This window comes from Lissotriton helveticus, chromosome 4_1 (genome assembly GCF_964261635.1).
Source record: "Lissotriton helveticus chromosome 4_1, aLisHel1.1, whole genome shotgun sequence".
Taxonomy (NCBI): Eukaryota; Metazoa; Chordata; class Amphibia; order Caudata; family Salamandridae; genus Lissotriton; species Lissotriton helveticus.
In genome coordinates, this window is record NC_136063.1 from 235,501,016 (window position 1) to 235,514,033 (window position 13,018).

Consider the following 13,018-nt stretch of genomic DNA (forward strand, 5'->3'; position numbering starts at 1 on the left):
GGTGAGTAGGTCTTGGGTCTGTCGTAGGTTGGTGGGGAGAGTGTTCCAGGTCTTGGCGAGGTAGGATAAGGATCTGCCGCCGGATGTCTTTCGTTGGATGTGGGGGACGAGGGTGAGGCTTGCGGAGCTGTCGGGTGTGGGTGTAGAAGCGGAGTCTGTTGTTCAGGTAGGCAGGTCCTGTGTTGTGGAGTGCTTTGTGTGCGTGGATGAGGAGCTTGAATGTGATCCTCTTGTCTACGGGGAGCCAGTGAAGGTCTCTCAGGTGGGGGTGATGTGGCTGCGGCGGGGTACGTTGAGGATCAGTCGGGCAGAGGCGTCTTTGGATGCGTTGGAGGCGTCTTAGGTGTTTGGCCGGGATACCGGTGTAGATGCGTTGCCGTAGTCTAGCCTGCTGCTGACGAGGGCCTGTGTCACTGTTTTTCTTGTTTAATGTTTCTGTACATCGGCGATGTCTCAGCAAGATCGATTATTTAATCATGAAATGAGGGTTAATCTGTATCCTAATTTATTATGATTTAAGGTAAAGCCCATTAAAGATTATTCTAGTTACAGCGTTGTTAAATAGTCGCTTTGAAATCCATTGGTGTCCTTTGTTGTGGATCTAAGTCCGTGCCATCATCTTGCTTCACTCCTTTGTCACTAAACATCAGTCCGATGAGCCTGAGCCCCTCTTCCCCCACTTCAGGATTACCTGGAATAGGTAAGGATGCTTGTAAGTAATGTACATGTGCGAACACCTCGTCCTATCCTTGACACAGTAGACTTGCCTGAGATTTACACCATCACTGAAACTAATTTGGTCTATTTACAAACAAAATGACGTCCTTTATTATGTAGTAGGTGGGCTGTATACTCCTCACTTTGCTCACCCACTGCCTGGGCGCCACGTTTGTGTAGCAGGATTTTACATTCGTATAGTAACAAAGTTTAATTTGGCAACCGATCATGGCTGTTTTTGTGCATAACATGTAATATTTTTTTTCCTGACATGACAGTTCATTTCCCGTCTGTTCTTCGGTATGCAAACCCAGCTGTAGAACTGACAAAAGCCGCCCACTCCTCCTACCCCACCCGCCCTCAAAGACTATTTTGAAAATATTAATCACTGTTCTCTTAAAGGTAATCAAGCATTCTGTACAGCTCCCCATTCGTATTTTAATTTTTGAAGAACTAAAGACTAGGGAACAAATTATTTTGACTATCTTTATAGCACCCTGGCTTTAACCTCAGTACCCTCTCTCACCCATATCCTCAGCTCTACGTTTTGGAATCCCTCCCCCCGTCAAGGCATCTCGTCCCCCACATACCATTCCACCGATTTTCACTTTTCTGAGTTTGAACTGTAGGTCCCTGCCTAAGCATAAGAGGGACATTTTTGATCTCTTGGTTTCCGACAGTCCGGCGGCCCTGTTCTTGACAGAAACCTGGCTGAACGACTGCACGGGACCGGACATTGCCACAGCCCTCCCTAACAATTACACCTATGTTAGCCGTAATAGATCGGGCAAGGAGGGTGGGGGCATTGCCATCATATATAAACGGACCTACTCATGTAAGTGGGAGGACTTAGCCATACCTAATTGCGAAGCTGGTTGCTTCAAACTATTACTGAACCCTAACTACACCTTGTCAGGCGTTTTACTCTATCATCCCCCGGGCGCTGCTGGCGCATGGGCTTCTTCTCTATCGGAAAATCTAGCTCCTTTATTGATGGAAACCTCGAATTTTCTTCTCCTTGGCTATCTTAAAATCCACTTTAACAACACACTCTGCCCCATCTGTATGCACCTTCTTCAAGACTTGGCCGCTCTCAATCTACATCTTCACAATACTGGCCCTACACACAAGGCAGGTAATCTACTTGACCCCATCTTTTCGAAATTTGACGTCATTACCTGCCTCCCTCCCAAACCTATTATCTGGTCCGACCACTACATTGTCAAATTTAACATCATGACTAGTGCTATTGTTGGTCCACCAGTTCACATTCAGACCCTCAGACCGAATAGAAATTGGAAAAAACGTAATCTGTCACAATTGAATCACCAGCTTGTCACAACTTTACCCTCTTTACCCAATAATATCACTACTAAAGATGAAAGTTTAATTAACATTTGGCTTTCCTCAGCCATTGACATCTGTCTCCCGGCTCGAAAAGGAAAACAAAACTTTACCCACCCCCCTGCCCCCTGGTTTAATGACCAACTCAAATGCGCCAAATCTAAGTGTAAAAAACTCGAACGCATATGGAGATCTGAATATTCCCTCAATGATAAAGAAATCTATAAAACGGAGCTTCGATACTACCACTCCCTGTGCAAATCTGCCAGGGCAAACTATGTAAACACCTCACTTCTAACAGCTCAAAACCGCCCAAAAGCTCTTTTTAAAGCAGTCCAAGAACTTTCTGGACAATCAAGCTCGCCTAAAGCCCCCTGTCTGGACACAGTCCAATGCAATACACTTGCTAAATTTTTCACAGAGAAAATAGACCGCATTTATGCCGGTTTTGATGCCTCCCCACGAGCATTGGATAACTCCCACAGTACAGATTCGGACACTATCCTCTCCCAGGATACTATTATTCTTGCCCCTCACATTTCCATTGACAAATGGGACCCGATCTCTACAGAACTTTTCTTTAAACTCATGGCCAAAATTAAATCTGGCTCCCCACTTGACGCCATGCCCCCTCAAATTCTAAGCACCCTTGACATTCCCGCTCTTTTACCTATCCTAGCCCTTTTGAATGCTTCTCTGTCGGAAGCCATTGTTCCTGCAGCTTGGAAACACGCCATGGTGGTTCCCCTTCTTAAAAACTAACGCCGATCCCAATAACCCCTCTAATTTCCGACCCATATCCCTACTCCCTTGCCTGTCCAAGGTATTAGAAAAACACATTAACCTCTGTCTCTCCTCTCATATCGAGGCCACGAAATTCTTACATCCTTCCCAGTCTGGCTTCAGGGCTGGATTCTCCACTGAATCCACCCTTTTGGGTGTCACAGAGACTATCAAACGGCAGGTGGATAGAGAGGAGACGGTGGCGCTTATCCTGTTGGACTTAAGCGCCGCGTTCGATACCGTCTCCCATGACATCCTCCTATCCACCCTAAAGGCCGCCGGTATCCATGGCACTGCCCTGGCCTGGATCGCCAGTTTTTTGTCCGCACGCACTTTTCAGTTCTTTTCCTCCACTTCTTCTTCCACTGCCCTTCCCTCCCCCACGGTGTACCCCAAGGTTCTATCTTAAGTCCCCTTTTTTTCAACATCTATGTTAGTCCTCTTGCCTCTCTGGCAGAACAATCTGGTCTCTATTTTTTCATATGCGGACGACACCCAAATCATTTTTTCTCTCTCCTCCAATAAACATGCCCCTATTTCATCTCTCCGATCTGGGCTCACTAATATTGCCAACTGGATGCAGACCAATAAATTAAAATTAAACGGCGATAAAACCGAGCTCCTTCTATTCGGTCCTGACACCACTCTGGGGCCCTAAGCACTGGCCTCAGCAAATGGGTCCCCTGCCGGTTCCTTCCACCAAGGCTCGCAACCTGGGAGTTACATTTGATGACCAACTGTCCATGAAGCAGCATGTTGTGAAAGTCTCAGCCACCTGTACTAACATCATGCGGTGGCTGAGAAAAATAGCATGGATGCTTCCGCCAGACACTCAAAGAACTGTGGTCCAGGCCTTAGTAACCTCCAGGTTGGACTACGGTAACGTACTCCTCCTTGGGGCAAGCAAGGAGGTTACACGTAAATTGCAGGTGGTGCAAAACATGGCAGCCCGCCTGCTCTGCAACCTGCCCAGAACTGCCTCTGCTACTGTTTCCCTGCGCAGCCTTCACTGGCTGCGCATCGAATCAAGAGCGAAATTCAAAGCCCTCTGCTATATGCACCGGATAAAAACAGGCAACTCCCCATCCCCCCCCCCCCCCCCCCCTTATCTTTCCATTTTGGTTCAACCGTACTGTCCAGCACGCACCCTCAGATCCTCCTCTCTTGGCACCTTCTCGTGCCCCGGTTCAAACGCACCAGAGTTGGTGGTCGCTCCTTTTCCTATCTGGCGCCATCACTCTGGAACACACTCCCCATCTCTTTGCGCTTTGAAACCTGCTACCTGAAATTCAGGAAAGGCCTGAAAACCTGGCTGTTCTCTGCTTAATCCTCTCTCATTTTTACTGTCTCCCTGCTTCTTTTTCTCAGTTAGCGCCGGGAAACCCCTGGGTATCTGTGCGCTTTATAAACTCAAATATAATATAATAATAATAATAACTGTTGTTTTTTTTTTTTTGTTAGCTCAATGTTTGTGCTTTCAGTTCCTAATTATAGATTTAAACCCTTGGGACCTGGAGACTGCAATGAGATTTTCCACATGGTCCGAAATAGTTTACTGCGCCCTCCACCCGCTTCTTCCTCCTATAAAATATTCCACCTTGAGTGCACTTTGACCTGACAACGATGTATGAGCAGAGGCAATCAGATGCACACGTATGAAAAATTGCACAGTTGTTAGTGCTACTGACGGGCTGTTTACTGCCATAAGGAAGTGCAAGGACGTACACATTAACTTGCGTGTGGATTTCACGAATAGCGTGTGGATTTCGCGAGTATCAACTGCTTCAGTGGTCACATCGTTCTGTAAGTACGAAAGCTTTAACAACATTCATAGCCTTCAGAGCCAAAGTAAAATCAGTAGCATGCCCTAACGTTTGCACACAATGTAATAAAGAATATTGGATCTATACACCAGAACATCACTCGTGCCAAATTTGAGCTATTGGTTTCCAGTGGAGGCCACCGCCACTAATTTTTGGGGACAGTCACTTATTTTTTCTTCAGGCTTTTCAAGAGAGTGAGATAGGGGAAAACGCAGAAAGGATGTAGCGAAATACTGGAAAAACGTCTCAAAGGGAGCAAGCAGGGACTGGTAAGAGCGAGGTAAAGGGGCAAAGGGCCTTGGGTGGATCGGAGACTCCCAGCAATGGTATCCGGCACGCTGACATTTAATGGTGCTGGCTGCCGGCTTCTGAGCAGAGCTTTGGCACCAGCACCCTTTCACAAATCAAGCACTGACTGCTGACAAGTACTTATTAATTAGTACAGCCTTTGCCTTTTGCAGTATCTCTTTCAAGACTTCACTTTAGCGGTTCTGGTCTTTTCTCTCCGGCTTAAAGTAGTGCTTTCAGCTTCAACTAATATAGTCTTCTGAGGCCGCTGCCAACTGTGGACTCTCCTCGAGGCCAACTTTGTGTCCCCTACTAATTAATGTTTTTTATAAAACCACTCTCCTCTCCTAAAAGACACGGACTGCTCTTTTGATGAAGGGCACTCAAGTCACTATTTGTCAGTGGCCCACTTGGTGGCTACGATAGGACTGGGTGACTTAGCCGGCATGGATGCACTTAAGCAGCTTCAAACTTAACGTGGCCAAGACCGTCTAACAATTTAGACACTTAATCCATCTTACCCCCTCGTTTGATGAAAAGGTAACAAACCTGGAAGTTTGGTATACTAAATTTAGCTAGGGCCTGCATATTGGAGGAGGTATACTGTCCATGTTCTTTAGCTTCAGGCAACTTGAACAGTTTTGTCAATTTATTGGCCAGATTCTAGGTTAATTGGCTATAAGCAGTACAAAATGATACCACTTCATGACCCTGAAACTCTAAAAGCCCACCCATCATTTCTTGCCATGTACACTTTGCACTGGCTGCCAGTATGCTAGCTCGTTTTCTTTTTCAAAATAGTCTTCAAATGTCTCACAGGAACAGATCCTGTTTACCATTGAGAACAAATTGTTTATTGTTCTATGCAAGGTCCTGGCAAGCTGGTTGTCCCTGGAGTTGACAGGTCACCAAATGTGCTCTCATTTGGGACCATGGCTCTGAAACGACTTGTTTTTGCATCTTAGAGAGAATTCTATACTATTTAGCTTTTGAAAATTGTTAAATACTTTGCGGTTTTTAAAATTCACTAGTGTCTCTGAAGTACCGGTTCATCTTCAGCACATTGCTGATCAGATAGTCAACATGTTGGTTTGTAAATTTCCCTTGGATATTGCACCTATAGAATTGAAATGATGATTTCTCAACTTGAATTCTATTTGATCTTCATACCCAAGATAACCGTATCAATACTAATTGAGCAGAGTTGAAATCTTCACTCTCGCAAGATATTCAGTGGGTAAAAAAATAATTTGTGAGGGGAGTTTGTGACTCTGCTTCATCAATACTCTTTATTAGCCTCATCATGTAGATGAAGATCAAATGGAATTCAGTTCGAGAAATTATCAAGTTACTCCTATAATAATACATTTTATTATTTTGGATAACCTTATGTTGAGGATGAATACTGTGGAATTTGCGATATCTAGTTATTCCTACTAACAACACGTACTATTTTAGCCCTGAAGAAATGACTGTTGTGTAAAACGTGTCTTGCCTGTTTGACACAAATTGTTTTTATGAAATTATGAAAATCAAGATTTATGTAAATAAGTGCATAAAAATGACTAATATAAAAACATAAGTAAGAGTCACAATTGTGTTGTTTCCACCTTGATGGACTGATTTTACTGAAACTTGTGAAACTGTACTGGACAGGTAACCAGCATGTCTGAGAGGATAAGCGTCGGGCAATAATCCTGCTTACCAGTTTAGTGCACATGCTTCTGATAGTTGGATATATGTTCATGTATATAATTCATGACAGCGGCCCCTTACCTGCTACAGTGATGTTTAACACTGCAAAGCGCAGTAGCTGGTTTTACATTATTATTAAAATATTGCCATGAGCCTGTGCTAAAAGTTTGACGTGTCTCTACCCTCATTACCGCTTGTTCACTGCATGGTACCCTGTTAATATCTTGGCAAACACACACATCTGCACGAGCGTCATACAAAGGACTTGACGTGTGCATTGGCTTATAAAAGCTGTTTGGGGGACTGCGGTTTACACATCTTTTTTTCACATCAACAGCCTTTTATCGAATCTTGCTTATGTATCACTGACTGGAACCCCAAGTATGCTTAGCATTTCTGTCTTTAATTTCATGTCGCATATAACAAAGCAAACTGTATGTGTGACTGCAAGTCTTAACTTGTTATGCAGCCAACGTGCTGAGGAACTGAGGTGACTCGCTGCAAGGTCGAGTTAACATATTAAAAACAAAGTCGTACATTCCCTGGGAGCATAATAATAATTTACTGGTTTGGTCTAAGTCCACTTAGCTGACAGTGTTCACCTTGTTTCTCTGGTGCCCCGTCATTCGCGCTCTCAAGTTCGTGTTCTTTTTCTCTGCAGCAGGGGAAAGACGTGTTGGCTCTGAAAATGATTTTCCACTCTTAAGCTGATCGACGGTGGATATGGATTTTTCCATTAAGTTTTGCCAAGTGAACTACAGAAAAGGTAAATAAATATTTCCGTTTGAACAGGTCACGTCACTGTTAAAATGCACCCATTAGTTGAAACGTTCATTTCGTGTAAGAGCGTTTGTGGCTTAAGAATCGAGATTTGTGTGAATCATTCTCTGCTACACCCTCCTCCTCACCACTTTGTTCTGTTTTGCTTATTGTGTTCTATGCTAAAGGATTTTGCTCCTTGTGCCTGTACATATTTTCGAACTTTACTTTCTGTAAGTTCTCCCGAGAGGTTACATGCTCTTGGCAGCCACTCCGTGGAGGTGCAAGGTTGCATTTTTTTGTTTTACCTTTTAAAACTACTAATTGGTGTACTTCCGGAGTAGTTTTACATTTACAAAAAAAGTAAATTATTCCTTTCAAATTGATGGTGCATAAACATAAAGTTTTAGAAAATTGAAAACATTTCAGATGTTGGTTTTTAAATTTTTTAAAATTATTTTTATAAATAATACAATCACAACTGTGATGAACAGGGTTAGCATAGATTGAGTAGTAGTCGTTTATACATTGTTGTTTAACTAGCCCCATCTGTCTATATTTTGAGAGCGAAAGAAAGGCAAGAAGGAAAGGACAGAAAGATTAGTGATGAAAACAAAGAGGTAGAGGACCGGCACGGAGAGAGAAACAATCACTGTACATTACATTTGGCATCAGTTATACATTACATCTGACACACTTCCAGGATGTTTAAGTCCAAATGCAGGCCCAATCAGGCTAAAGTAGGGAACAAACTTTGGGTCGAGGACCGATGCGTTTTCACACCTTGTCTGCTGCGCCGATTCTCCCCCGGTGCTGAACATTCCAATCGCGGTGTGGTCATGACGGAACGGTTCCGTCATGAGCACAGCGCGACCGATGCTTATGACGGAACCGTTCCGTCATGAGCATCGAAGGGGTTAAAATTGTCTCCTTGCTCTTTTGTAGGAAAAAAATGCAGGGATTGTTGCAACACTTTGTATTACTGTAAATCACTTTCAAGTTTAAAAAAACATATTTGATGGCTACAACTAACAAGCATCATTAACATAGTTTACTGGTTTTGATCGGTAGTTTGGAGATTTTTGTACATCTAAATGTCAATTCATTTTTGCATTGCAGTCTGTTTTGGGCTCAACGTCTCACAGCGCAGGAACTTTATACATATTCTAAAATGGAGGCATATTGTTCATACAGTAGAAACAGAAGCGTTATATATACATATTTAAGGGTTCCAAACGTATATATATCCTGTGCCTGTAACTCTGGAAAATACTCTTTGCAGAAGTCTGCAATTCTTGTTTGAACACGTTTCACAGCTTTTGTATAGCCCAGCACTTTTTGTATAGACTAGCACTGGCCTATTACTTAGCGCCTCGGTAATATTGGGAGTGTTGGTTACAGCAGTGTCCTGCCAGTGGTGGTTTTGGCTTATAGGGCTGGCCTTATATCTTCACCTTTCAGCCTTCCATTCCACACACCAGAGACTGCTCAAAAGTGGAAGTTTCTTACAACCTTCTCAACTAGTGTGCATGTGTGACTACTGCGGTTTGGCTGTGCTATCATCTAACCTGCCTGAATGTGGTTCCTAAGTATGTGTTTGGCAGACAGTCCCTACCAAGCATACTTCGAAACGAGGAAGCTAGGAACTATGACCTTCCTCTTTCAAGTTTTCAGTCCTTGCTGTTAGCAGTTGTATTGAGGTCAGTGTCTGTACAGACTGGATATTAGTTGTGGTCTGGTGTGGGCAGTTAGCTCACTGTCGACGCATTTGACAGGTGCCTATAGTATGAGGCTATCAGTCCTTTGACACCTTATGGATGGCTTCGTTCTTTGGCAGGGTTTGTTGCCAGGGAAACTGGCAAATAAGGCAGAGGTGTTTCGTGGAAGTGGTGTAGGGCAGCTGACATTACAAGAGGTGGCGAGAGTGGGACTCGGATGTTGGAATTAAAGAGTTTGTGATGTTGGCGTATAAGTGATAACGGTTTGGATCAGTATTATCTCAGTCAGAATAAAGTTAGAGGTGAGTAGGCGAGAGGTGGGTGGTTAGGTTTTGATAGAAATTAAACAATAGGGAGTGTTTATTGTACGTATTTATGAGTGGTATGTGGGTAAGAGGTATGTACAGTTAGAGGGAATAGGGGCGAGCCAGTAAAATTCGTTGGGGAGGAGATGGAGGGATGAGCCATGTTGGGTAAACAGAGGTGGCCGGGGGTCCACAGGATGTCATCGATGTGGGAGCTGGCTGTAAAGAGGAATGTTGGCTAGATTATGAGAGGGCAGTTACTACGGTATGGCAGAAAGTGAAAGAAAATGATGGTGACACAAGACTACAGATGAAAGCTGAATTTGAGTTGGTAAGAGAGAAGGTGATTGTTTCAGGGAGAATAGTGTGACTAGAATGTGGCAGGAACATATGGTGCAAAGGTGAGCATTTTGCGTCTAATATAAATCAGAATTGTTAAGGAGCTCAGATGTTATGTGAGATCGTAGGAGTGGTGGTATGGTTGGTGAATCCTCAAGAGAAAATGAGGAGATATGGGAAGGCTGTGGTTTTGGTGGTTCTAATAGAATTGCTATGGGGTTGGTGGTGATTCCTATGTAGTCTTCCTCTTCTCTGCCCATGAAGTTTCAGGTGGTAGTAGAACGGTTTAGTTAAAGGATCTATCACCAGGAGTTCTACATTTGTGGAAAGCTTTTCTCTGGCATGTGTGAAGGATATGTTCTATTTGGAACTTAAATGAATACTTGTGGATCAGAATAGATCTTGATCAAAGTTTCTTGGCAGGTTTGTAGGGAGAGTTTATAAGCGGTACAGGGGCTTATCCTTCTGTTTTAGCCAACTGTGTAAGCACTTTCATCCAGTTAGCCTCTACGCGCTTTGATCCAGCAAGCCCCAAGCATGATATAATATAAACTACTTGCTTTTATTGGCTTTCAGCCAGCTGTTTTCATGTATTAGTATGTTGTCACCACATTTTTCTTCTGATCACTACACCATACAGCTTTGTGATAAGTGACGGCATTCTGCCCTTTCACAAGGAGCATATCCACATACACTATAGTTCCCATTAGTGCCTAGGACTATTTTTTTTGGCCTGGCAGCTCACTCAATAATGAAGTTTTACAAAAACTATGAGAAAACAAGAAGTAACAAAGCCAAAAGGATGGTAGACAATGCAAGACTATTGGTTTTCAGTGCTTGTTTCTGTACATTTTCACGTAAGTCAACAAGCATTGGCAAAACCAATAGGTTGTGCCTATGAGGGCTATTTGCTTTGGCCGTGTTTTGTAGCCATGCTGTACAACAACGCAGATGCTTTGCAGTGTGGCCTAAATGAATCTAAAAAAAATCTGACGTAGCCAGGGATAATGCACTTAAAAAAATTATATAATTTTAAATTGCATTAATGTTGGATGCACCATAATCCTTTTTATTATTAAATTTAGCCATGCTGCACACCAACCACACTGCTAACAGCATGGCTAACAATCATTGCAAAAGTCGGCAATGCCCATCCTGTACAGCATAAAGAAAAGGCAATGACAAAGCCAATAGTCTCAGGTGAGACCCATTGGTGCTGGCAATGCTTGCTAGAGCTTGTCACAACACCCCTAAGGTTCTGAGCAAATTAGTTCATCTCCCCATTAGTGAAAAAGAGAGAAATGACATTTGGCAAAAAAAATCCAATCACCTAAAAAAAAAAGCTGTTGCATCCATTTCTTAGTGAAAATACATTTGAATGCAGATAACATCTGTTGTCGCAGTAAACATCCATATCAAATGATAAAACGGTTCTTGAAGTACGTCTTATATAATTAAACATAGCCGAAGGAGGTTCAACAAAATTGACCGGTAAGAAGAAAAAATAAAAGTAGTACCTCAATCACAGCGCAGTCAGTAGATAACAGCACTAAAGCTGAAACTAAAAAGCTCTATTGGTTGAGGCTCCAGCCTAAAGAGGAGGAAGTGAAGCCAGCCACGCCGGTCAGTTAGATGACCGCATATAAGACTGACATTGAGGCCAACAAATGGTATGCAATGGGCGGGCTCCATGTCCCGTGTTGTATTCAGTATCTCTCGAGAGTGCATGTAGCACATTTGCGGTCACAGACTAGACCTAAAATGTAGTCCGAATTCTTGCTAAGTGGACCACCAGCCAGAAAATTCCAGTACCGTTTTAAAGTCTATCACCAAAATCTATATCTATTTTTGTCTCAAACGTACACATACACACACACATTCTTGCGCTCTTACTTCTCCCCACCAAAAGTGCTTATTTATTTATTTTATATAAAAGGTTTTATATAGCGCTGCTGGACCCGAGAGTATCAGAGCGCTTTACATAGTTAAAAGAAGATAACATAGGAACATAAACAGGATTATAATAAATACAGACTACATTTTTTTAGTTTATAGGAAGATTCAAAGAAACAATAGAAGAAGAATGAGAGAAAGAAGAAAATGAGTTGGGTAAGTGAAGGGGTCATGAGAGGGGAGTAGAGGGATTTGGAGGGTAGAGCATAGTGAAGGAGGGGGAAAGGGGTAGGGTAAGAGCGCTTAGTGATAGAAGGGTGCTTAGCAGGATTCAGGATAGATAAAAATTAGGGTCCCCAGTGTTTATTGAGGAGAAGTAATTTGAGTTTCTTTTTGAAGAGAGGGTAGGAGGGGTTGCAGCAAAGGTCTTTGGGAAGAGAGTTCCAGATCGTAGGGGCATTGCCGGAGAATGCACGAGATTGGGTCTTTTTACATTTGAGTTTAGGAGGGATAAGGACAAGGGAGTTAGTACTTCTCAAGGATCTGGTGCACCCTGCTTTATGTAGTTTACTTGAAAGGTAGGAGGGGGTGTCTTGTTGAAGTGCTTTGTGTGTAATGCAGGCTATCTTGTATGTGGAGCGGCCTTCAATTTGGAGCCAGTTAAGATTTTTGAGGGCAGGGGAGATGTGGTAAAAGTTTCTACAGTCAGCGATCAGTCTAGCTGCTGTGTTGAAGACAGCTTTAATCGGTGCCAGGTGGGCTTTGGGTGTGCCTGCCAGAGTAGCATTACCGTAGTCAATCTTGGATAGGACAAGAGATAGAACAACGATTTTGAAATCATTGGCAGGAATGAAAGGTTTAATTTTTTTGAGGTGGTGCAGGGTGAAGAGAGCACTTTTAGCTGTATTTTTTTTTTTTTTTTTTGAAAACCTTTATTGTACAAAGAAAGCTCACAAATACGGGCCTACAACCCACGAGGGCTGGCCACCACATGGTAGACAACGTAGTAAATGAAAAACAAATTTTCAACAGGATATGTCACCAGGAGCACAGGAGAAACAATAGGAGCATCGAGCAATCAGCAAGAACAGGACAATAAAAGGTTAATTTTCTAATGCGGGGTGGGGAAACAGAAGAATCATGGGCCGTGCAAAAAACAACCAGGGAGGGGCCGCGGCAAGCCGCCATCTTACGGTCACAGAATGACAAAAGAGGCCATACCAACATAGCTATCAAAGAGTATAAACGTAATCGGAATATAAAGAAACGACAATGGCATCAATCAAACCGCACCTACCCGTCGCCGCCCCCACCCAAAATGAGGAGACATGATCAAAAAGGCCCACATAATAAA

The 13,018-nt window shown here is 43.1% G+C and overlaps 1 long non-coding RNA gene across 1 annotated transcript in view; it reads left to right on the plus strand.

The window, feature by feature from the left end:
* The window catches only part of LOC144828494 (uncharacterized), a 51,002-nt gene that overhangs the window by 22,677 nt on the left and 15,307 nt on the right, over positions 1–13,018 (plus strand). Inside the window, exon 2 of the long non-coding RNA XR_013610453.1 lies at positions 7,312–7,416. This is a non-coding gene — a long non-coding RNA (uncharacterized LOC144828494). The remainder of the gene's footprint in view (positions 1–7,311; positions 7,417–13,018) is intronic.